A 26,609-nucleotide genomic window follows, 5' to 3' on the forward strand; every position below is an offset into this window, starting at 1 on the left:
TACATATTGGGCATCAAACTGTTCAGGGGACCCCTGGCGTTCATATTTAGGGGGTTTTGTCTGGTTACTTTATGACCTGTAGGAGATAAGATACTATAGAAAATTTTAAGCAATAAACAGATAGTTGGGCCTATTTTGGATTCCTCAGAATCTGTTTACAGAAATGTATAATTTTCTGGGATAAACCTTCTGTTAGTGGAATTTTTGGCCTTGAAATGTAAAAGTATGCAGCTTTCTGGGGCAGCGCTTTGGGGATTTGGTAGTGTCCTGCCGGGAGTTTGTGGCCTATACACGTGAGAAATCCCCATAAAACTATATATATTTGGTATTGGCACGTTCAGGAGACATGGGACTTTCCAAATCAGTTGTATATTCATGCATAAAATAATTTTTGTTTATGGTGTATGTGTTTATATTATGAAAAAAAAAAATTAAATTTTTTTTTTAGACATTTAGAAGCCCTTATCTTGTTACAGAATTGGAATTACTCAAAAATTCTAACTTTTTTTCAGGAAAGCTTAGGCTTCCTGAAAAAAAACAATATATTGGTTTCCTGCGTAAACTAAAAGTCCCCCCTAAAGTGAAACAGTGCAAAATGTTCAAAAATCAAAATGGATGAAAGTGAAAGGCTAAAAGACTCACAAAATCATCAGCATTAAATTCTTCCCCCATTGATCAGGTCTCTGAGATGATATTTTCCTGCTGGAGGAGGAAGCTGGATCCTGGGTAGATAACTTACTTTGCTGCAAGTCCCCAGGGATCTATGATACCAGTCTGTTTCTGTTGGCTTTGCGCTGTTAGTTTGCCCCAACTCTGCTGCCCTCAGTTCCTGTGCCGCTTCCCCAAAGCAGCCGCTGCCTCCGGTTTCTCTAGCAGAAAAAATATCATCTCAGAGACCTGATCTATGGGGGGAGAATTCAAAAACTGCTGCTGCCTTGTGAGCGGGGGCTGATAAAGTGCCGGCAAGTACAGGGTGACAGGGGCAAAGATCCAGGGGCAGGAAGGAGTGCAGGGCAGAGAGGGCACAGGATCTCCATATATGTGTTAGCAATAAAAGTTTCCTCTTAAACAACATCAACGTCTCTGATCTAAGGGGCCCATTAAAGCTCCACGACAGTATCACGGGGCCACAATTGTTTATTCTTTTTCTGCTCTATGGCTCCCATGGTACAACATTCTGCTACTGGCTAATAATAAAAAACATATATTCAATCTCTTATTAACAAGCATGAAAAACAAATATAAATTGCACCAATAAATCGGACTGACACAAAGGCTTTTCACAAAATTGATTTAATGTAAAGAGACCCTTTATAGGATAATGGTGTAACCCCCTTTCCTTTCATCTCAACAAATGCCCCATTGGAAATGACATTGGGTTAATAATGACAAGATGATGTTATAGGCTTTATATTTACCCAGTAAGAGCCTATGTACCCGGCAAGTCATTCCCAGCTGGGTATATCCCCATTATGTTACCTACTGTGTGAGCATTAGGGAACAGCATCTGCCCAAGTGATACCCTGGGGGGCTCGTACCCCTTGGAATATGTCCCTTCTTGTTCAATAAAACCCAGAATATTATCTGTTGGGGGGAGATATATCCCAGAGGGCTCCTCAGTTCCCAATGCAGAGCCAGTGCCGGGGGAAGGTACTTATGGTGCATTCTGCTTTGGTGCCCCCCAGGTCTCAGAATTGCCCAGTGCCCGTCAGGTGACTGCAAACTGTTGGTCTAAGGCAGTGACAAATAAGATTTACTACCAAATAAAGCCCACCTGTAAGCCAATAGTGCGTGCAGAAGCTGCCTAATAGCAAATCTTACCCCTTATTTGGCACCCCCATGAACTTTTATAATGCTTGTGTTGCACTACAAGTCTTTTTACTTTTGACTCACGAGTAAGAAAGGTTGGGGATCCCTGGTCTAAGGGTTCTCTTAAAGAAACATTTTATGGTGGACATAAAAAAGTTTCTCTCATGTGTGAAAGAGTTTGAGATTAGTTAGAAAAACATTTCCCACATTCAGAACAAGAGAATGGTTTCTCCCCTGTGTGAGTTCTTTGATGACGAGCAAGGTGTGAATGGTTTAAAAAACATTTCCCACATTCAGAACAAGAAAATGGTTTCTCTCCTGTGTGGATTATTTGATGGCATTTAAGGTCAGATTTGTTTGCAAAACATTTACCACATTCAGAACAAGAGAATGGTTACTCCCCTGTGTGAGTCTTCCGATGACGAGCAAGGCGTGAATGGTCTAAAAAACATTTCCCACATTCAGAACAAGAAAAAGGTTTCTCCCCTGTGTGGGTTCTTTGATGAATACCAAGGCGAAATCGCATTGAAAAACATTTGCCACATTCAGAACAAGAAAATGGCTTCTCCCCTGTGTGAGTCTTCCGATGACGAACAAGGAGTGACTGGTCTAAAAAACATTTCCCACATTCAGAACAAGAAAAAGGTTTCTCCCCTGTGTGGGTTCTTTGATGAATATTAAGGCCAGATCGCATTGAAAAACATTTCCCACATTCAGAACAAGAGAATGGTTTCTCCCCTGTGTGGGTTCTTTGATGAATACCAAGGCGAAATCGCATTGAAAAACATTTCCCACATTCGGAACAAGAGAATGGTTTCTCCCCTGTGTGAATCTTCCGATGACGAGCAAGGCGTGACTGGTCTAAAAAACATTTCCCACATTCAGAACAAGAAAATGGTTTCTCCCCTGTGTGAGTCTTCCGATGACGAGCAAGGCGTGAATGGTTTAAAAAACATTTCCCACATTCAGAACAAGAAAATGGTTTCTCCTCTGTGTGAGTTCTTTGATGCTGAGCAAGGTCAGATCGCATTGAAAAACATTTCCCACATTCAGAACAAGAAAATGGTTTCTCTCCTGTGTGGATTATTTGATGGCATTTAAGGTCAGATTTGTTTGCAAAACATTTCCCACATTCAGAACAAGAGAATGGTTTCTCCCCTGTGTGAGTCTTCCGATGACGAGCAAGGCGTGAATGGTCTAAAAAACATTTCCCACATTCAGAACAAGAAAAAGGTTTCTCCCCTGTGTGGGTTCTTTGATGAATACCAAGGCGAAATCGCATTGAAAAACATTTGCCACATTCAGAACAAGAAAATGGTTTCTCCCCTGTGTGAGTCTTCCGATGACGAGCAAGGCGTGACTGGTCTAAAAAACATTTCCCACATTCAGAACAAGAAAAAGGTTTCTCCCCTGTGTGGGTTCTTTGATGAATATTAAGGCCTGATCGCATTGAAAAACATTTCCCACATTCAGAACAAGAAAATGGTTTCTCCCCTGTGTGAGTCTTCCGATGACGAGCAAGGCGCGACTGGTCTAAAAAACATTTCCCACATTCAGAACAAGAAAAAGGTTTCTCCTCTGTGTGAGTTCTTTGATGCTGAGCAAGGTCAGATCGCATTGAAAAACATTTTCCACATTCAGAACAAGAAAAAGGTTTCTCCCCTGTGTGGGTTCTTTGATGACGATCAAGGCTAGATCGCATTGAAAAACATTTGCCACATTCAGAACAAGAAAATGGTTTCTCCCCTGTGTGGGTTCTATAATGAATATTAAGGCCAGATCGCATTGAAAAACATTTCCCACATTCAGAACAAGAAAATGGTTTCTCCCCTGTGTGAGTTACTTGATGGCGTTTAAGGTTGGATCGAATTGAAAAACATTTTCCAGAATTAGAAGATGAAAAGGGTTTTTTACTTTTGTGGGTTCTATGATGTTTATCATAGTCTCTCTTATAAGTAAAGTGTTTATGACATTTATGTGGAGATTGGAGGGAATTTTTATTACCCTCCATTTTTAAGATATTCAGGCTGCACCCCATGATAGGAGTAGGTGTGTCTGTTCCCTGTATCTGTTCTGTAAGGGGATTAATGCTGCAATCTGATTGGTTTTCCTCTTCCCATGAAGCCTCTTCCTCTTTAATCCCATTGGCCGGTGGGGGCTGTTCCGCTGGAGAAACATCAGGGTTTGTGAGATTCCCATCATTATTACAACATAAAGTTGCTTCCGTATGTGCTGTAACATCGCTCCCATCTTTATACTCACAGGCTGCTAAAGGGAAGGATAGAGACTGTTATTTATGGGGATCCCAGTGCAGACCTGGCAGTGGGGTTAGTAAGGGCTCATGGGAAGGAGTGAGGGGGGGAGGGGATACCGTTACCAGCTAAGGAGATCCCTCTGTTACAAGTAAAACAGGCTAATAGTAATCTTAGCGCTAACTCTCCGTTACGTAATATTAACATCAGGCAGTTCAAGAACCTACTGGGAATGATTCTCTGTTGTAATAACTAATAACATCTCTTCTGGGGCCCAGTTTCCTGCATTTGTACAGTTTTTATTGGTAAATCTGTTCTATCATCTGCTTTTAATTCCAATATAAAGTAGTTTTAAATTTTCATTTTTACCACTAGCCAAAATATATAGATTATTAGCTCTTTCTGTAGTTCTGTACATTTTATGACCCCCCCTATAAAACTCCTCTGTAAATAAACTCAGTGAGTCACTTTATCTCGGGGTTCATCTTCACTCTCGCTATACTGCCCCCCTCTGACACAGCTGGGGATTAGTCTGTTGCGGATTCCCCAGACCTGTGTGCAGTGCTGCCCAGCTTTGTCCTGATTTAGACTTTCTTAGGGGGGAGCATTTGCTGGGGGGGGGGAGAGCATTTGCTGGGGGGGGAGCATTTGCTGGGGGGGGGAGAGCATTTGCTGGGGGGGGAGCATTTGCTGGGGGGGGAGAGCATTTGCTGGGGAGGGAGAGCATTTGCTGGGCAGGGAGAGCATTTGCTGGGGGGGGAGCATTTGCTGGGGGGGGGGGAGAGCATTTGCTGGGGGGGGAGAGCATTTGCTGGGGGGGGAGAGCATTTGCTGGGCGGGGAGAGCATTTGCTGGGGGGGGAGCATTTGCTGGGGGGGGGGAGAGCATTTGCTGGGGGGGGGGAGCATTTGCTGGGGGGGAGCATTTGCTGGGGGGGAGAGCATTTGCTGGAGGGGGAGAGCATTTGCTGGGGGGGGGAGCATTTACTGGGGGGAGCATTTGCTGGGGGGGGAGAGCATTTGCTGGGGGGAGAGCATTTGCTGGGGGGAGAGCATTTGCTGGGGGGGAGAGCATTTGCTGGGGAGGGAGAGCATTTGCTGGGGGGGGAGAGCATTTGCTGGGGAGGGAGAGCATTTGCTGGGGAGGGAGAGCATTTGCTGGGGGGGAGAGCATTTGCTGGGGGGGGGGAGCATTTGCTGGGGGGGAGCATTTGCTGGGGGGGGAGAGCATTTGCTGGGGGGGGGGAGCATTTGCTGGGGGGGGGCATTTGCAAGGGTGATGAGTTCCAAAGTGATTCGTTTACAAGTGATCTGAACGAGTTTAACAAGGAGTGAAACAAAGGAGAGCTACAAGGAGAGACACTACAGACTGCTGCTTGAAATGAAAGAACTGTCTCACATGCAGACCAACTCACTAATGCACTGAGGAACCAGCTCTACTGCCACTCTCTGTCGCTACAAGACTGCACCTCACCCGATAATGGCAAAATGCACTTCATTTCTACTAATTGTATGCATGGTGCTCCCTAAGGCAGTCTCTTCCTTTAACCCCCTGTTGCCTGTCCATACTCCATCCACATATCCTCCTCCCTGCTCCCATCTACATACTCCGGCTCCTTATCCTTTATAATTACTTACACCTCTGTCCCCCAGTTACTGTCTGTACGCAGAGGCACACTCATTTTAAATCCTCTGCTCACATCTCTTCACTCTTTTTCTTACTGTTGCTGGCTGCAGGGGATGTCTCTCCTACTGTTGCTGGCTGCAGGGGATGTCTCTCCTACTGTTGCTGGCTGCAGGGGATGTCTCTCCTACTGTTGCTGGCTGCAGGGGATGTCTCTCCTACTGTTGCTGGCTGCAGGGGATGTCTCTCCTACTGTTGCTGGCTGCAGGGGATGTCTCTCCTACTGTTGCTGGCTGCAGGGGATGTCTCTCCTACTGTTGCTGGCTGCAGGGGATGTCTCTCCTACTGTTGCTGGCTGCAGGGGATGTCTCTCCTACTGTTGCTGGCTGCAGGGGATGTCTCTCCTACTGTTGCTGGCTGCAGGGGATGTCTCTCCTACTGTTGCTGGCTGCAGGGATGTCTCTCCTACTGTTGCTGGCTGCAGGGGATGTCTCTCCTACTGTTGCTGGCTGCAGGGGATGTCTCTCCTACTGTTGCTGGCTGCAGGGGATGTCTCTCCTACTGTTGCTGGCTGCAGGGGATGTCTCTCCTACTGTTGCTGGCTGCAGGGGATGTCTCTCCTACTGTTGCTGGCTGCAGGGGATGTCTCTCCTACTGTTGCTGGCTGCAGGGGATGTCTCTCCTACTGTTGCTGGCTGCAGGGGATGTCTCTCCTACTGTTGCTGGCTGCAGGGGATGTCTCTCCTACTGTTGCTGGCTGCAGGGGATGTCTCTCCTACTCTTGCTGGCTGCAGGGGATGTCTCTCCTACTCTTGCTGGCTGCAGGGGATGTCTCTCCTACTGTTGCTGGCTGCAGGGGATGTCTCTCCAAACCCCGGGCCCCATACCTAGTTATATTCGCCCTTCTGTCCCCATGCCTAAAGCCTGTCGCTCTGCTGTCTCTAACCTTATTCAGGTTCCCACTCTCCCCCCCTCCTGCCTCCCGTTCCCTTGAGCCCTTCTTAATGTCCGTTCTGTAACTAACAAAGCTACACTAATCCATGATCTGTTCTGCTCTAAATCATCCCATCCCCTCACACTAACACAAACCCGGCTCTTGCAGAATGACACCGGCACTGAAGCTGCGCTCTCATGGCGGTCTGTCTTTCTCCCACACCCCCCGGGCCAATGGACACGGTGGGGGAGTTGGAATTCTCCTCTCCTCCCGTTGCCGGTTCGCATCTATTCCTATTCCCCCGGCTTTTTTGTTTAACTCATTTGAGGTGCATGCCCTTCAGATCTTCCATCCTCTCTCTGTACGGGGGAGTCATTTACAGGCCCCCGTCAGCCTCCTCCCCTGCTCCCTTCCTCTCTGATTTTGAAACCTGGCTCTCTTTTTTCCTCTCTACTGACGGCCCTGCAATCATCCTTAGGGATTTCAACTCTCACATTGATGACCTCTCGCAACCCTGGCCCTCACGTTTACTCCACCTAACCTCCTCCTTTGAACTCCAGCAGTGGGACAAACGCTCCGACCCATAAGGAGGCCACTGTCTGGATTTAGTCTTTACTAAAAATCTGTCCCTTTCTGATTTTACCAGTGTCCCCTTCTCTGACCATCACCTGGTTACATTTTCTGTCTCTCACTCTCCTTCCCAACCTGCTCCTTCCCCCGCTTTACTAATCCGAAATACACGTGACATAGACCTCCCGGCCTTAGCTCGCTCTTTCAGGTCCAGTCTCTCCTCCTTTAATGAGATGTCTGACCCTGATACCTTGGCTAGCGAGTACAACAGCATTCTAGCCTCCACCATTGACTTATTTGCACCCCTTCAGCCTAAGCGTACTCGGGTGCAAAACCCACGTCCCTGGCTGAATGTGCAACCAAATTCTTACGCTCCTGTGCGAGGTCTGTGGAACGTATGTGGGGAAATCCCGTACGCAAGCCGACTTTATCCATTATAAATTCCTATTGGCCTGCCTCAATTCTGCCCTGTTGAAGGCTAAACAGGAATACTATAACACCCTTATAAACAACAATAAATCCAACCCAACCAGCCCAAGCCAACCACAGCCCCCTAGAAGGGAAGATCTGTGCCCCCAAAGATGCCCCCAGTAGCCCCCATCTCCTTTTCTGCTGATTCCCAGTACATGCTCTGTGCTGCCGTCAGTTACTGAGCTTAGGGGCCGACTCACAATATACTGTATATATAGATTATACATGTAATAGTATAAGGCTGATTAGCCATTTGGAGTCACATAACATGGCAGCTCTGAAACAAGTGCAATTATCATCAGAATTCGCTAATCAGACTCGTAGCATCAGTTTATGACAGTCCAGCCTCATTTCCTGCTTCCCAACAGCTGCTCAGAGCCCACTGAGCATGTGCACTGCCCCCGACAGCTCTAACAGAATCCAAGATGGGGAGCTCCTGTGACAACTGTAACGACCTATATCATTACTACTACAGAGATGCAGCCACAAGCTCAATTTCCTGATGGCTGCGCCCTCCAAACACAGGTGGGAGTGGTTAAGAAAAAGCTTCTAAAAACACAAAATATCCGCATTCTATGCTCTGTATATGATAGAAACCATTACTCACCCAGTGGGCGGAGCTGCTGGGGCTCCTCCTCCTCCTCCTTTATCCCTTCCCTGTAAAGGGCCTTGTTTCCTTTTATATACTCCCACTCCTCCAAGGAAAAATAGATGGAAACATCCTCACTCCTTATGGCAACCTGGCACACACAATGTTACAGTCATCCCCCAGCCAGAGAAAGGGATTATCATACACTGTTACTAAACAATAAGGGGGGATTGGGGGGCCGCACCCACCTCTCCAGTCAGCAGCTGGATGATGTTGGAGATGAGTTCCAGGATCTTCTTGTCATTTTCCTTCTGTATGACGGAGCCAGGGGCATGCAGGGCCCCCAAACCCACAGTTGGGCTCTTCTTCTTAGGGATGACGTAGCCCTATGTATTGAGAGGGAGAGAGAATGATGAGTGTGTAACGCAGCAGAGAGACCCCCTTTGTACAGACAGACAGTCTCTTCTCACTGTGCCACTCACAGTGCCCCCCTCACCTCTCCAGTCAGCAGATAGATAATCTCCAGTGTGAGATTCAGGATTCTCTCCTTCCGCTCCTCATGTTTATCCTTCTTCCCCATCACTGGTTCCTCACCCCCTCCGTGTAGCAAGCGTTCCCTATGGCCTGGAACCAACTCCAGCCTGCCGCAGAGCTCCACCGCAGTGCAGAGGTTTCCAATTTCTCCTGAACTTTCTCCTTCAGGAGAGAGTATGGACAGAATTAATAGACACTGGAGCCACAATAAAAAACACAGGGAAACAAAACTTGACTGAGTGGTTTTCCTGACCCATAGCCAGTCATAATTCCACCATAGAAGAACGTCAGTACCTAGCAGTCCCACCCAATACATCAGTCGGTTTGGGGGAGTCTCACAACCCCAGAACAGTAAGGAGGATCCTGTTCCCCAATACATACACAGCACCACATACACTGACTGGAGCCCCCGGCTGCCCAACAAGCAGTCCCACTGCACTTTCCCCCCCTCCAGCCACAGTCATTTCAAGTTTGGCTTCGGAACCAGGCCCTTCAGACACATATTGTTCAACCCATTCCAGGAATGCAGGATGAAATAACTGCCTCTCTACACACAATTTCTTCCTTAAAGGGGACCTGTCACCTTAAGAAATAATTCCAAATTGTTTTCTTTTGTGTTTGTCAAGCAAAATAAACTTTACTTAAGGTCCCCATACACTATAAGATCCGCTCACTTGGTGATGTCGCAAAGCGAGCGGATCTTCACCCGATATCCCCACCTACGGGTGGGCGATATCGGGTAGCAAGTAGCTTAAAAAAAATAATCGTTTGGCCCTGGGGCTATTGGCGGCAATGGGGCAGTCGGTTCGGGGACCGTATCAACAAGCCAATGCGGTCCCAGATCCGACTGGATTTTCTAACCTGGCCGATCGAAATCTGGCCAATTTCAGGCCAGATATCGGTCGGCCAGGCCGCTCGATTCTGCCCATACACGGGCCGATTAGCTGCCGAATCGGTCCAAGAGACCCATATCAGCAGCTACTATTGGCCCGTGTATGGGGACCTTTACACTATATACATTATTTTAATCTTATTTTCTTCAGCCTTAGAATTCACAATTGCAGCAAGCAGGCAGGGGCCATTTTGTGGACACTTATCAAAGCGGGCATTGCATCCTGCCAATATCTTGTTTCTGTGCCAGTATGGGGGGGCCTGATGCCCATGTCTATTCACTGGTTACACAATTAGATGGTGAGGAGGGAGGGGGAGTGTGAGGAGAGCAGCAACATCTAAGACAGGGGTAGGGAACCTATGGCTCGGGAGCCAGATGTGGCTCTTTTGATGGCTGCATCTGGCTCGCTGCCAAATCTTAAATAATAAAAAAAATAACCGGGGTCGTGGCCTGCGCTCGGCAGATAGAAGACGTGTTCTAAGCCTTAGAACACGTCTTCTATTGGCCAAGCGCAGGCCACGCCCTCCTCCTCATTGCATCCACATCCGGCATCCTTGGCACCCACCCTACCTTGCCCCTGCACTTGGCGGATAGAAGACGTGTTCTAAGCCTTAGAACACGTCTTCTATTCGCCAAGCGCAGGCCACGCCCTCCTCTGCATCGCATACGCATCCGGCATTTTTGGGACCCACCCTACCTTGCCCCGCAGCATCTGCGGCCAAACATATTGTTTGGCTCTCACGGAATTACATTTTAAAATATGTGGTGTTTATGGCTCTCTCAGCCAAAAAGGTTCCCGACCCCTGATCTAAGAAGTTCTGAATTGAAAGTGAAAGTAACTCTCTGCCCCGCCCCTATGCCAAAGTCTCCCATACACGAGCAGATCAGCTCACTTGGTGATGTTGCCAAGCGAGCGGATCTTCACCCGATATCCCCCACCTACGGGTGGGCAATGCCGGGGAGCGTTTAGGTAAAAAAAGAATTTGATCGTTTGGCCAAACGATCGGATTATGTGGGCGGCAATGGGTCAGTCGGTTCAGGGACTGGAGACAGTACCCATAATTCCCAGCTTCCACATCATTTCTTTGGGGGACCTACACCCAGGGCTGCCCCGGGAGGTCTCTGCCTCATTTTTATAATGAAAGTAGCCTTGTGGGTTTCTTCCAGAACCTAAAACACTGTACAATTGCAGCCTAGCAACAGCGCCCACCCTTGTCCCGCCCTTAAATTGTAACATGTAATTCCTCCCAGAATCCCACCAGTTATTTTTTATTTTATTTTTTTAAAAGATTCTTTCTTAAAGCAAGAGTCCAAACCCAAGGAGAACTGGAAATGGCACTAATGTCATCATTGTGTAACTGCCGAACGAGTCTTCCTGCTTCAGTTAACCCTATAGTGAATGTTATGTTACAGATAGTTACACGTCATACTTTGTCATATTATTTCTACTGCAGACTCTTCTGTTACTTCCAGGGGTTCTGATGTTTTGTGCCCTGTGCCCATTACTCACCCAGTGGGCGGAGCTGCCGGGGCTCCTCCTCCTCCTCCTTTATCCCTTCCCTGTAAAGGGCCTTGTTTCCTTTTATATACTCCCACTCCTCCAAGGAAAAATAGATGGAAACATCCTCACACCTTATGGCAACCTGGCACACACAATGTTACAGTCATCCCCCAGCCAGAGAAAGGGATTATCATACACTGTTACTAAACAATAAGGGGGGATTGGGGGGCCGCACCCACCTCTCCAGTCAGCAGCTGGATGATGTTGGAGATGAGTTCCAGGATCTTCTTGTCATTTTCCTTCTGTATGACGGAGCCAGGGGCATGCAGGGCCCCCAAACCCACAGTTGGGCTCTTCTTCTTAGGGATGACGTAGCCCTATGTATTGAGAGGGAGAGAGAATGATGAGTGTGTAACGCAGCAGAGAGACCCCCTTTGTACAGACAGACAGTCTCTTCTCACTGTGCCACTCACAGTGCCCCCCTCACCTCTCCAGTCAGCAGATAGATAATCTCCAGTGTGAGATTCAGGATTCTCTCCTTCCGCTCCTCATTTTTATCCTTCTTCCCCATCACTGGGTCACTCACTTCCTCCCACATTCCCATTGGCTCCTTGTGGGAGGGAGGGGCCTGGAAGTGGAATTAAGCACTTACACATTTCTATAGGGGATTATTCCCAGCAATATCCCCCAAAACAATTCCAAGCAGGGAATAGAATAACTAGTCTAGCCATGGGCTGAACTACCAATCCCACAATCCCCTGTTAAACTTCCCTCTAATGATGCAATGTCTGCCAATCAACACTTTCCCTTTCCTGCCAAGAATGGGCCCCTCAGTGCTTCCCCTCAGGCTGCAGGGGGGCCTTGGTACCAAATGGGAGAGGAATTCACTTATGGTGGGTGGGTTGGGCTTGGAGCTGCCACAGAAACTGCACTGACTCAGTAGCAAAGTGTCCCTGGGAATCAGCTCATGTGTTGGGAACAACAAGGTAACACTGCTCCTTTAGTGCCACCATTAGTGCAGCCCCGCTCCCTTACTCACCTCTTTCCCACACTGCTCTGCTGCCTGTAGCTGTGAGGGAGGGAACTGAGGAGCTGGGACACTCACTCATTGGCTGGGAGGGGAATGTGGGCGGGACAGAGAGCAGCGGAGAACAATGATTGGATCAGTGAGCACAAGGGCGGGACACAGAGTTAGGGACAGAGGGAAAACTCACAGACTGCAGAGTTAGGGACAGAGGGAAAACTCACAGACTGCAGAGTTAGGGACAGAGGGAAAAAATGACAAACGAGTTTATTCCGTCAGGAAGTTGGTGAAAACCAGTAACTAAGGCAACCAAGCAGCACTAGCAGCTGAGGTGCGGTTGGACACACGCAGGGTTAAAGCCCTGCTACATACTGTGAGGCACACTGTCAGCACACCCAGTCACTGAGCCGGAAACATTTGGGTGCAGCACAGTAAGGGAGCTGTAAAGCTGCAGGGAATTCTGGGATATGTAGTTTTTCTAATCCCCCCATGTAAGTATTATGTGTGGGAAGGTTCCCATCCAGGCCGGGGTATCTCTGTAGTAATAAGTCACATCAACTGGACTTGCTGTGTTTGAGACATTTCCCCAGTCACCTGACTGGTTCCCCCAATCAGAGGCTCAGTAGTGCCTGGGGGTTACAGGTTACCAGGCAGGGGCAGGTTTATTCGTTAGTTCCCTGAATCTGCCTCTTTCCCCCCGGTCTCTTGGCACCCAAAAACGTTCTCCCATTTTGAAAAAAAATAAATCCCCCAAATCTTGTGTGAAGTTGTGGGCAGCGATTGTTTGGCTTCAATTCGCCATTTGTGTGAGACTTCACTTTGGGGCCACACTAGGCTGACCTGATAGGGAACTGAAGCCTGTCTGTGCTTGTGTGACTGCAGGGCTGTGATTGGCTCTCCCCCTCCTACTGTGCTTCTGGCAGGGACCGTTAGGACACGCCCACCCCTCATGTGAAACCCAGACAGGGACCTGAGAGGATCTATAGGGAGCTCCAATAAAGGGGCCATTGTTACAGATAGGGTTAATGTTTAGCCCAAAGGGCTGAGGATTAGGGGTTTTTTTTTTTTCCAATATGTCTCCTTTAAGATTCTGTCCTGAATCTTTGCCCCTTTGTCACCCTGTTCCCTGCCAACTACGTACCTCCTACGTGCTGGCATAAAAGATCATTAGGCGCCAAGCATGTAGGAGCTACGTTTTCTTTATCTTATGCTCGTTCTCTGCACTCACCACTTAATACGATTGCTGAGAACGAGCGCAAGATAAAGAATCCCTTAGAGAACGAGCACATGGGGGAACGAGTGGCCCCTGGGGCATGATCGCCCAGGGACCCCATAGGAAAAGCCAGACATGTAGATTCTATGTACCTGACTTTTCCTGCTATTCCCCCTCCCTTCCTGTGCCGCCCTCTCAGGGGATCCGACAGAGAAGACTGCAGCTGCTCTCCCTGCTATCTCCTGTATCCCTCCTGCAATCTCCAGCTTCTTATCCCAGTTAGTGCCACATACACACACAAACACACACTTATTACACTAATACACACTTATACTTACACACACAAACACACTTATTACACTAATACACACTTATACTTACACACAGAAACACACACATACATTTATGGGGGGTTGGGGGGTTTCACACATTCACAGCACTCACACTTACTTGCACACTCACACACATTTTGCCTAGTGTACACACACATTTATGCAATTTTGTGGATTTTTTTTTATCGCATCATTTTATTGCCATTGTGGACGGCGTATTCACTAACCGCACAGGGCAGTAATTCTGAGTGCAGATATCACTAGGAATAAAAATGATTTTTAGTGATTTTTTTTGGATTTTAGCAATTTTATTGCATTTCACATTGTTCTTTGTTACTTGTCTTTGCACATGGACATTTTGTCTGCCCTATTTCAATTTGGCTTCCTCAGTACACCCCATAGCTTGGTAAATCTATGCATATAGGGCATCAAACTGTTCAGTAGACCCCTGGCGTTCATATTTAGGGGGTTTTATGTTGATACGTTACAAACTGTGGGGGTACATAATGGGGTAAAGTACAAGCTTTGTGATGATTTTCAGAAATGTCATAAAAACTGTTCTGTTTAGCATAGCTTTGTAGTTTGGTAGTTTGCAGTAGAAAGTTGTATTTACCCATTTGTGTTTTGTCAGAATGTGCACTTTGCAAAAATATATGGCTTTCTGGGGTGAGCGTACTTTATGCTAACTTTATCCCACATATAATGATGTAAATGTTGATTTTGCAGAAGCTGAACTGACAGAAATGACAGTACATATGGGGGTTCCCATTGGGCCCCTACATGCCACATACTTAGCTAAACCTATACATATTGCAATAGCAATATTGGGGAGCTCAACCCTCTGTTAACTTACCCAAACGGGTATCAGGTGCAAATACTGGAAGAACCTCACCTTGCATGGGGGTCAATATCCAACAGCAAAAAAATCCAGTAGCACACTGAAGATGCAAGCCATGAAAAAATGTGTTTTATTTGCCCAAGTACATATAAACAAGCAAAGAGCAACGTTTCGGGACCCTCCTGACCCTTTCTCAAGCTATACATATTGGGCATCAAACTGTTCAGGGGACCCCTGGCGTTCATATTTAGGGGGTTTTATTTGGTTACTTTATGACGTGGAGGAGATAAGATACTATAGACTGGAACATTTTAAGCGATAGACAGATAGTTGGGCCTATTTTGGATTCCTCAGAATCTGTTCGTTCCAGAAATGTATAATTTTCTGGGATAAACCTTCTGTTAGTGGAAATTTTGGCCTTGAAATGTAAAGTATGCAGCTTTCTGGGGCAGCGCTTTGGGGATTTGGTAGTGTCCTGCCGGGAGTTTGTGGCCTATACACGTGGGAAATCCCCATAAAACTATATATATTTGGTATTGGCACGTTCAGGAGACATGGGACTTTCCAAATCAGTTGTATTTTTGTGCAGAAAATAATTTTTGTTTCTGGTGTTTGTGTTTATATTATGGAAAATATTTTATTTTTTTTTTAAATCTTTTAGACATTTAAAAGCCCATATCTTGTTACAGAATTGGAATTACACAAAAATTCTACCTTTTTTTCAGGAAAGCTTAGGCTTCCTGAAAAAAAAAATATATTGTTTTCCTGGGTAAACTAAAAGTCCACCCCCCCCCCGAGGAAAGGCCCCTAAAGTGAAACAAGAGCAAAATGTTCAAAAACTGTCTGGCAATACAAGTTCATCTTTAATCAAAATGGCTGTCAGTGAAAGGCTAAAAGACTCCCCTTTCCCTCCTTCCCCTCTCTAGCGCCCCCTACCTTTCCCTCACAGAATCATCAGCATTAAATTCTTCCCCCATTGATCAGGTCTCTGAGATGATATTTTCCTGCTGGAGGAGGAAGCTGGATCCTGGGTAGATAACTTACTTTGCTGCAAGTCCCCAGGGATCTATGATACCAGTCTGTTTCTGTTGGCTTTGCGCTGTTAGTTTGCCCCAACTCTGCTGCCCTCAGTTCCTGTGCCGCTTCCCCAAAGCAGCCGCTGCCTCCGGTTTCTCTAGCAGTAAAAATATCATCTCAGAGACCTGATCTATGGGGGGAGAATTCAAAAACTGCTGCTACCTTGTAAGGAGTTCAATTTCCTCCAGAAACACTGATCATTTCCTGGGAGTTCCATGGAAGTCCATCTGTAAGGCTGAGGAAAACCCGTTTTCTTCGGAGCAGACCTGGAGGGCACAATAACAGCCCTTGCAGACTCTTTGGCCTAAGCATTGTGATGGGAAGATAGGCGGCACTGGAGAGGGGAAGGAGGGAAAGGGGAGTCTTTAAGGCCGGGGCTGATAAAGTGCCGGCAAGTACAGGGTGACAGGGGCAAAGATCCAGGGGCAGGAAGGAGTGCAGGGCAGAGAGGGCACAGGATCTCCATATATGTGTTAGCAATAAAGGTTTTCCTCTTAAACATCATCAACGTCTCTGATCTAAGGGGCCCATTAAAGCTCCACGACAGTATCACGGGGCCACAATTGTTTATTCTTTTTCTGCTCTATGGCTCCCATGGTACAACATTCTGCTACTGGCTAATAATAAAAAAACATATATTCAATCTCTTATTAACAAGCATGAAAAACAAATTTAAATTGCACCAATAAATCAGTCTGACACGTCTCATGAAAAATTATTTAATGTAAAGAGACCCTTTATAGGATAATGGTGTAACCCCCTTTCCTTTCATCTCAACAAATGCCCCATTGGAAATGACATTGGGTTAATAATGACAAGATGATGTTATAGGCTTTATATTTACCCAGTAAGAGCCTATGTACCCGGCAAGTCATTCCCAGCTGGGTATATCCCCATTATGTTACCTACTGTGTGAGCATTAGGGAACAGCATCTGCCCAAGTGATACCCTGGGGGGCTCGTACCCCTTGGAATATGTCCCTTCTGGTTCAATAAAACCCAGAATATTATCTGTTGGGGGCAGGGGGAGATATATCCCAGAGGGCTCCTCAGTTCCCAATGCAGAGCCAGTGCCGGGGGAAGGTACTTATGGTGCATTCTGCTTTGGAGCACCCACAGTCTCAGCATTACCCAGTGCCCATCAGGTGACTGCAAACTGTTGGTCTAAGGCAGTGACAAATAAGATTTACAACCAAATAAAGCCCCCTGTAAGCCGACAGTGTGTGCAGAGGCTGCCTATTAGCCAATCTTACCCCTTATTTGGCACCCCCATGAACTTTTATAATGCTTGTGTTGCTCTACAAGTCTTTTTACTTTTGACTCACGAGTAAGAAAGGTTGGGGATCCCTAGTCTAAGGGTTCTCTTAAAGAAATATTTTATGGTGCACATAAAAATATTTACCTGATGCCTCATTTGTAAAACAAGTTTACAGTTTCTCTCATGTGTGAAAGAGTATTTTTAGACTACTGTTCCATACAAATAATTTCCCTCATTTGCAAAAAGAAAATGGTTTCTCCCCTGTGTGAGTCCATTGATGACGATCAAGGTTAGATCGATTTATAAAACGTTTCCCGCATTCACAAGAAAATGGTGCCTCCCCTGTGTTGTCGTCTATGATGATTTTTAAGGTTAAATTGGTTTGAAAAACATTTCCCACATTCAGAACAAGAAAATGGTCTCTCCCCTGTGTGAATTCTCTGATGACGATCACGGTGAAATCGATTTGTAAAACGTTTGCCACATTCAGGACAAGAAAATGGTTTCTCTCCGGTGTGAATTCTCTGATGACGAACACGGTGAGATTGGTTAGAAAAACATTTCCCACATTCAGAACAAGAGAATGGTTTCTCCCCTGTGTGAGTCCTTTGATGACAAGCAAGTTGTGAATGGTTTAAAAAACATTTCCCACATTCAGAACAAGACAATGGTTTCTCTCCTGTGTGGGTTCTATGATGAATTTTAAGAAGTAATTTACTTGACAAACATTTCCCACATTCAGAACAAAAAAATGGTTTCTCCTCTGTGTGAGTTCTTTGATGCTGAGCAAGGTCAGATCGCATTGAAAAACATTTTCCACATTCAGAACAAGAAAAAGGTTTCTCCCCTGTGTGGGTTCTTTGATGACGATCAAGGCCAGATCGCATTGAAAAACATTTCCCACATTCAGAACAAGAAAAACGTTTCTCCCCTGTGTGAGTTCTTTGATGATGATAAAGGCCAGATCGCATTGAAAAACATTTGCCACATTCAGAACAAGAAAATGGTTTCTCTCCTGTGTGGATTATTTCATGGCATTTAAGGACAGATTTGTTTGCAAAACACTTCCCACATTCAGAACAAGAGAATGGTTTCTCCCCTGTGTGAGTCTTCCGATGACGAGCAAGGCGTGAATGGTCTAAAAAACATTTCCCACATTCAGAACAAGAAAAAGGTTTCTCCCCTGTGTGGGTTCTTTGATGAATATCAAGGCCAGATCGCATTGAAAAACATTTCCCACATTCAGAACAAGAAAAAGGTTTCTCCCCTGTGTGGGCTCTTTGATGAATATCAAGGTCAGATCGCATTGAAAAACATTTGCCACATTCAGAACAAGAAAATGGTTTCTCCCCTGTGTGAATCTTCCGATGACGAGCAAGGCGTGAATGGTCTAAAAAACATTTTCCACATTCAGAACAAGAAAAAGGTTTCTCCCCTGTGTGGGTTCTTTGATGAATATTAAGGCCAGATCGCATTGAAAAACATTTCCCACATTCAGAACAAGAGAATGGTTTCTCCCCTATGTGAGTCTTCCGATGAAGAGCAAGGCGTGAATGGTCTAAAAAACATTTCCCACATTCAGAACAAGAAAAAGTTTTCTCCCCTGTGTGGGTTCTTTGATGAATATCAAGGCCAGATTGCATTGAAAAACATTTCCCACATTCAGAACAAGAAAAAGGTTTCTCCCCTGTGTGGGTTCTTTGATGAATATCAAGGTCAGATCGCATTGAAAAACATTTGCCACATTCAGAACAAGAAAATGGTTTCTCCCCTGTGTGAGTCTTTCGATGACGAGCAAGGCGTGAATGGTCTAAAAAACATTTCCCACATTCAGAACAAGAAAAAGGTTTCTCCCCTGTGTGAGTTCTTTGATGAATATTAAGGCCAGATCGCATTGAAAAACATTTCCCACATTCAGAACAAGAAAATGGTTTCTCCCCTGTGTGAGTCTTCCGATGACGAGCAAGGCGTGAATGGTCTAAAAAACATTTCCCACATTCAGAACAAGAAAAAGGTTTCTCCCCTGTGTGGGTTCTTTGATGAATATCAAGGCCAGATTGCATTGAAAAAAATTTCCCACATTCAGAACAAGAAAAAGGTTTCTCCTCTGTGTGAGTTCTTTGATGCCTAGCAAGGTCAGATTGCATTGAAAAACATTTTCCACATTCAGAACAAGAAAAAGGTTTCTCCCCTGTGTGGGTTCTTTGATGACGATCAAGGCCAGATCGCCTTGAAAAACATTTCCCACATTCAGAACAAGAAAAAGGTTTCTTCCCTGTGTGAGTTCTTTGATGATGATAAAGGCCAGATCGCGTTGAAAAACATTTGCCACATTCAGAACAAGAAAATGGTTTCTCTCCTGTGTGGATTTTTTGATGGCATTTAAGGTCAGATTTGTTTGCAAAACATTTCCCACATTCAGAACAAGAGAATGGTTTCTCCCCTGTGTGAGTCTTCCAATGATGAGCAAGGCGTGAATGGTCTAAAAAACATTTCCCACATTCAGAACAAGAAAAAGGTTTCTCCCCTGTGTGGGTTCTTTGATGAATATCAAGGCCAGATCGCATAGAAAAACATTTCCCACATTCAGAACAAGAAAAAGGCTTCTCCCCTGTGTGGGTTCTTTGATGAATATCAAGGCCAGATCGCATTGAAAAACATTTTCCACATTCAGAACAAGAGAATGGTTTCTCCCCTGTGTGAGTCTTCCGATGACGACAAAGGCGTGAATGGTATAAAAAACATTTCCCACATTCAGAACAAGAAAAAGGTTTCTCCCCTGTGTGGGTTCTGTGATGAATATCAAGGCCAGATCGCATTGAAAAACATTTCCCACATTCAGAACAGGAAAATGGTTTCTCCCCTGTGTGAGTTTCTTGATGGCGTTTAAGGTTGGATCGAATGGAAAAAGTTTTTCCACAATTAGAGAAGAAAGAAAAGGGTTTTTTACTTTTGTGGGTTCTACAATGTTTATCATAGTTTCTCTTATAAGTAAAGTGTTTATGACACTCATTGCAGCTGTATTTCCTACATAATGTAGTTTTTGTTGTGTGAGATTTATGTGGAGATTGGAGGGAATTTTTATTACCCTCCATTTTTAAGATATTCAGGCTGCACCCCATGATAGGAGTAGGCGTGTCTGTTCCCTGTATCAGTTCTGTAAGGGGATTAATGCTGCAATCTGATTGGTTTTCCTCTTCCCATGATGCCGGTTCCTCTTTAATCCCATTGGCTGGTGGGGGCTGTTCCGCTGGAGAAACATCAGGGTTTGTGAGATTCCCATCATTATTACAACATAAAGTTGCTTCCGTATGTGCTGTAACATCGCTCCCATCTTTATACTCACAGGCTGCTAAAGGGAAGGATAGAGACTGTTATTTATGGGGATCCCAGTGCAGACCTGGCAGTGGGATTAGTAAGGGCTCATGGGAAGGAGTGAGGGGGGAGGGGATACCGTTACCAGCTAAGGAGATCCCTCTGTTACAAGTAAAACAGGCTAATAGTAATCTTAGCGCTAACTCTCCGTTACGTAATATTAACATCAGGCAGTTCAAGAACCTACTGGGAATGATTCTCTTTTGTAATAACTAATAACACTGAACTCATCTCTAACACTTGTGTGTGTGGGGGGGCATTTGGGGAACAGTGATCCCAACATGGTCCCTTTGGGATAATGCTGCAGAGACAGCTCTATAAGGGAGGAACTAAAACGCTGGATTTTAGCCGTGCAGACTGTGCCAGTATAAGGGCATCTCTGCAATGTGGCAGCTGGGAAAGGCTTTTCATAGAGTTAAACACAGAAGGAAAATGGAACATCTTTAAAATGTTGCTTAACAAGTATACAGGTCAGTATATTCCCCTTGTAAGCAAGGAGAGGCATCGCAAAGCAAAACCTTTATGGCTGAATAAAAGTGTTAGTGTCGGGGTTGGTAATGTTTAAACACGTAAGTTAGCTGGGGCAGCTGTAATTAGCAGATACATGGGAGCCAATAAAGCAGCAAAAACCTAAAGTAAAGAAGGAAAGTGGTATTGCAGCAAGGATAAATATGTATCCAAAATTATTTATTATATATGTAATGAGCAAACTGAAGCAAGAAGGGGCGGGACCCTCATTATCACAGGGGGGTCAGTTGGTTCATGAGAACAGGGAAAAAGCAGAAATTCTAAACTGTTATTTTTCCTTCGTCTGGGCAACTGAGGAGCCGGCTAATGAAGGCTGCATTTTTAATAGCCCCAATTCTAGAAATATAACAAATGATGCACGGGTCCCTCAGGGGGGAATATAAAGAGAGTTGAACATGTAAAAGTAAACAAAAGTCCAAGACCGGACAGGATGGGATTTAGGGCACTAAATAAGCTTAGGTGCCATGGCGCCGAGAGACTGGCGAATTGCTAATGTGGCGCAGATTTTCACAAATGCACCCCGTACTCAGCCTGAAAACTATAGGCCTGTTAGTCTGATATCAGGGGTAGGAAAGCTTTTGGAAGGGGTAATAAGGGATAGGGAACTTGAATACATTGCAAATCCCAATACTATAAGTTTCTGCTGGTATGGGTTTATGGGTAACAGATCTTGCCAGACTTATTTAGTCGCCTTCTATGAGGAGGTGAGCAGGAACCTCGATGCTGGAATGGCAGTGGATGGGATCTACTTGGACTTTGCTAAAGCACTACAGTAATTAATCAGCCCAAGCCAACCACAGCCCCCTAGCAGGAAAGATCTGTGCCCCCAAAGATGCCCCCCATCTCCTTTTCTGCTGATTCCCAGTACATGCTCTGTGCTGCTGTCAGTTACTGAGCTTAGGGGCCGACTCACAATATACTGTATATATAGATTATACATGTAACAGTATAAGGCTGATTAGCCATTTGGAGTCACATAACATGGCAGCTCTGAAACAAGTGCAATTATCATCAGAATTCGCTAATCAGACTCGTAGCATCAGTTTATGACAGTCCAGCCTCATTTCCTGCTTCCCAACAGCTGCTCAGAGCCCACTGAGCATGTGCACTGCCCCCGACAGCCCTAACAGAATCCAAGATGGGGAGCTCCTGTGACAACTGTAACGACCTATATCATTACTACTACAGAGATGCAGCCACAAGCTCAATTTCCTGATGGCTGCGCCCTCCAAACACAGGTGGGAGTGGTTAAGAAAAAGCTTCTAAAAACACAAACTATCCTGCATTCTATGCTCTGTATATGATAGAAACCATTACTCACCCAGTGGGCGGAGCTGCTGGGGCTCCTCCTCCTTTATCCCTTCCCTGTAAAGGGCCTTGTTTCCTTTTATATACTCCCACTCCTCCAAGGAAAAATAGATGGAAACATCCTCACACCTTATGGCAACCTGGCACACACAATGTTACAGTCATCCCCCAGCCAGAGAAAGGGATTATCATACACTGTTACTAAACAATAAGGGGGGATTGGGGGGCCGCACCCACCTCTCCAGTCAGCAGCTGGATGATGTTGGAGATGAGTTCCAGGATCTTCTTGTCATTTTCCTTCTGTATGACGGAGCCAGGGGCATGCAGGGCCCCCAAACCCACAGTTGGGCTCTTCTTCTTAGGGATGACGTAGCCCTATGTATTGAGAGGGAGAGAGAATGATGAGTGTGTAACGCAGCAGAGAGACCCCCTTTGTACAGACAGACAGTCTCTTCTCACTGTGCCACTCACAGTGCCCCCCTCACCTCTCCAGTCAGCAGATAGATAATCTCCAGTGTGAGATTCAGGATTCTCTCCTTCCGCTCCTCATGTTTATCCTTCTTCCCCATCACTGGTTCCTCACCCCCTCCGTGTAGCAAGCGTTCCCTATGGCCTGGAACCAACTCCAGCCTGCCGCAGAGCTCCACCGCAGTGCAGAGGTTTCCAATTTCTCCTGAACTTTCTACTGAAGGAGAGAGTTTGGACAGAATTAATAGACACTGGAGCCACAATAAAACACAGGGAAACAAAACTTGAGTGGTTTTCCTGACCCATAGCCAGTCATAATTCCACCATAGAAGAACGTCAGTACCTAGCAGTCCCACCCAATACATCAGTCGGTTTGGGGGAGTCTCGCAACCCCAGAACAGTAAGGAGGATCCTGTTCCCCAATACATACACAGCACCACATACACTGACTGGAGCCCCCGGCTGCCCAACAAGCAGTCCCACTGCACTTTCCCCCCCTCCAGCCACAGTCATTTCAAGTTTGGCTTCGGAACCAGGCCCTTCAGACACATATTGTTCAACCCATTCCAGGAATGCAGGATGAAATAACTGCCTCTCTACACACAATTTCTTCCTTAAAGGAGACATATTGGATAAATGGGAAACCCCTAACCCTGTAGGCAATTATGAATAATATCCGGTGCTGGTTTCCCTTTGGGCTAAACATTAACCCTATCTGTAACAATGGCCCCTTTATTGGAGCTCCCTATAGATCCTCTCAGGTCCCTGTCTGGGTTTCATATGAGGGGTGGGCGTGTCCTAACGGTCCCTGCCAGAAGCACAGTAGGAGGGGGAGAGCCAATCACAGCCCTGCACTCACACAAGCACAGACAGGCTTCAGTTCCCTATCAGGTCAGCCTAGCTGCTGATTGGTTCCTATCCTACAGTGCAGGGTATGGAGGGCCGCCGGCTCCCCAGCTCATCCAGAGAATTCAGCCAGCAGGAAGTGGCACAGATGGGCGGGGCTAGTGGGGTTTTTGTGGAATTTCTCAATAAATCAGTCAGAAACACAACTTTAAGCACAATCCTTCTATATCTAGAGGAGTATAATTCCCTGGTACATTCTTAATTTTTATAGGATATGTCTCCTTTAAGAGGAGACAGTACCCATAATTCCCAGCTTCCACATCATTTCTTTGGGGGACCTACACCCAGGGCTGCCCCGCGAGGTCTCTGCCTCATTTTTATAATGAAAGTAGCCTTGTGGGTTTCTTCCAGAACCTAAAACACCGTAGAATTGCAGCCTAGCAACAGCGCCCACCCTTGTCCCGCCCTTAAATTGTAACATGTAATTCCTCCCAGAATCCCACCAGTTATTTTTTTTAAGAAAAAGATTCTTTCCTAAAGCAAGAGTCCAAACCCAAGGAAAACTGGAAATGGCACTAATGTCATCATTGTGTAACTGCCGAACGAGTCTTCCTGCTTCAGTTAACCCTATAGTGAATGTTATGTTACAGATAGTTACACGTCATACTTTGTCATATTATTTCTACTGCAGACTCTTCTGTTGTTTTGTGCCCTGCACCCATTACTCACCCAGTGGGCGGAGCTGCTGGAGCTCCTCCTCCTCCTTTATCCCTTCCCTGTAAAGGGCCTTGTTTCCTTTTATATACTCCCACTCCTCCAAGGAAAAATAGATGGAAACATCCTCACACCTTATGGCAACCTGGCACACACAATGTTACAGTCATCCCCCAGCCAGAGAAAGGGATTATCATACACTGTTACTAAACAATAAGGGGGGATTGGGGGGCCGCACCCACCTCTCCAGTCAGCAGCTGGATGATGTTGGAGATGAGTTCCAGGATCTTCTTGTCATTTTCCTTCTGTATGACGGAGCCAGGGGCATGCAGGGCCCCCAAACCCACAGTTGGGCTCTTCTTCTTAGGGATGACGTAGCCCTATGTATTGAGAGGGAGAGAGAATGATGAGTGTGTAACGCAGCAGAGAGACCCCCTTTGTACAGACAGACAGTCTCTTCTCACTGTGCCACTCACAGTGCCCCCCTCACCTCTCCAGTCAGCAGATAGATAATCTCCAGTGTGAGATTCAGGATTCTCTCCTTCCGCTCCTCATTTTTATCCTTCTTCCCCATCACTGGGTCACTCGCTTCCTCCCACATTCCCATTGGCTCCTTGTGGGAGGGAGGGGCCTGGAAGTGGAATTAAGCACTTACACATTGAGGTTATGTACAATATTCGGTGCGTGTAGGTGAGTTAATGAGGAGACTGATATCGGCAAAAGCCTTGGATGTTGATCATTTTGTCAATCACCCAGGGAGGAAAATTATTATTTCCAAGAATTGGTTATTTCTAACAATTCCATGAATACGGGCAGTCTCTTTGGATAAATCTACAGACTAACAACACTTTGAGATTGCAGAATTCGGGGATTAAACAGTTTTTCTGGAGGGGGGGGGGGTCCAAAACTGTTGGAGGGAGTTTTCCTGCCGCAGCCCCCACTTCCCAGCCCAACAGCCCTTTGATTTTGCAGAGGGGGGGCATTTGACAGACCCCCTGGGGCAAACTGTTTCCCCCCCACTATGTAGCCCCAGTGGGGGTGGGGGCTGGGTAATGTTGTGCCTTGGGTCAAGCTGACAAATTCATCCCTCTGCTTGTCATGTAAGGAACAAACCCTTCCCTCTGGGTAACACTGCTCCTTTAGTGCCACCATTAGTGCAGCCCCGCTCCCTTACTCACCTCTTTCCCACACTGCTCTGCTGCCTGTAGCTGTGAGGGAGGGAACTGAGGAGCTGGGACACTCACTCATTGGCTGGGAGGGGAATGTGGGCGGGACAGAGAGCGGCAGAGAACAATCATTGGATCAGTGAGCACAAGGGCGGGACACAGAGTTAGGGACAGAGGGAAAACTCACAGACTGCAGAGTTAGGGACAGAGGGAAAACTCACAGACTGCAGAGTTAGGGACAGAGGGAAAACTCACAGACTGCAGAGTTAGGGACAGAGGGAAAACTCACAGACTGCAGAGTTAGGGACAGAGGGAAAACTCACAGACTGCAGAGTTAGGGACAGAGGGAAAACTCACAGACTGCTGTGTAAGTGTAAAAATGACAAACGAGTTTATTCCGTCAGGAAGTTGCTGAAAACCAGTAACTAAGGCAACCAAGCAGCACTAGCAGCTGAGGTGCGGTTGGACACACGCAGGGTTAAAGCCCTGCTACATACTGTGAGGCACACTGTCAGCACACCCAGTCACTGAGCCGGAAACATTTGGGTGCAGCACAGTAAGGGAGCTGTAAAGCTGCAGGGAATTCTGGGATATGTAGTTTTTCTAATCCCCCCATGTAAGTATTATGTGTGGGAAGGTTCCCATCCAGGCCGGGGTATCTCTGTAGTAATAAGTCACAAAATGAACATATAATAGTACAATATATAAAATCAGTAAATGTACACAATATTAATTCACATAAATAGCACGTAGCATAAGCAGACTGTATTCCCCACCCTTAGGGATAGATTTAATAAACACAATATTTTATATATACCCAGATCCCTTTATATATCCCAGGGATTCCCCGAGTCGGTGGATATGTTTCTGTCCGGCCTTTACATGGAGCCCAATAGGAATCTGTGTAACGGGAAGAGAATTATTGGGGGCTTTGTTATTCAGCCCCTCCCCCCCCCCGGTACAGAGGAGTGAGACCCCCGGATCCCTTATATGTAACTTCCCCCACACTGGGATCATTCCAATCGCTTAACCCTTAGTTAGCCAAATACTGTGACTTACAATATACACATATCCCCTATATACTACACTAGACTCCTGCAATATCTAGTTCATATACGGTAAGGAACCCGATACTGCGGAGGGGAGAAATATCTACGTTCATATCATTGGCATTTTTTTATCCTTTTTTTATTTTCTCTTAATTTATTTATTCTTTATTTAATTTATTTACATTTGCACATTGATATTATTGAGTATACACTTAGGGGGTCATTTATTAATATACGAA

At 46.0% G+C, this 26,609-nt stretch overlaps 1 protein-coding gene and 1 pseudogene across 2 annotated transcripts in view; both read right to left on the bottom strand.

Annotated features, from left to right (window-relative positions):
• h2ac14 (H2A clustered histone 14) overlaps positions 1-26,609 on the bottom strand; it is a 1,193,713-nt gene that overhangs the window by 296,723 nt on the left and 870,381 nt on the right.
• Positions 1,598-24,762, bottom strand: LOC116407626 (annotated as a pseudogene). The gene is made up of 10 exons (XR_004220458.1): positions 24,646-24,762; positions 24,398-24,535; positions 22,141-22,267; positions 19,867-20,268; positions 17,152-19,779; positions 11,185-11,218; positions 8,745-8,944; positions 8,497-8,634; positions 8,267-8,399; positions 1,598-4,074 (listed from the first exon to the last, which is right to left on the bottom strand). The product of XR_004220458.1 is annotated as a zinc finger protein 208-like (transcript).

This window comes from Xenopus tropicalis, chromosome 9, assembly GCF_000004195.4.
Source record: "Xenopus tropicalis strain Nigerian chromosome 9, UCB_Xtro_10.0, whole genome shotgun sequence".
Lineage (NCBI taxonomy): Eukaryota > Metazoa > Chordata > Amphibia > Anura > Pipidae > Xenopus > Xenopus tropicalis.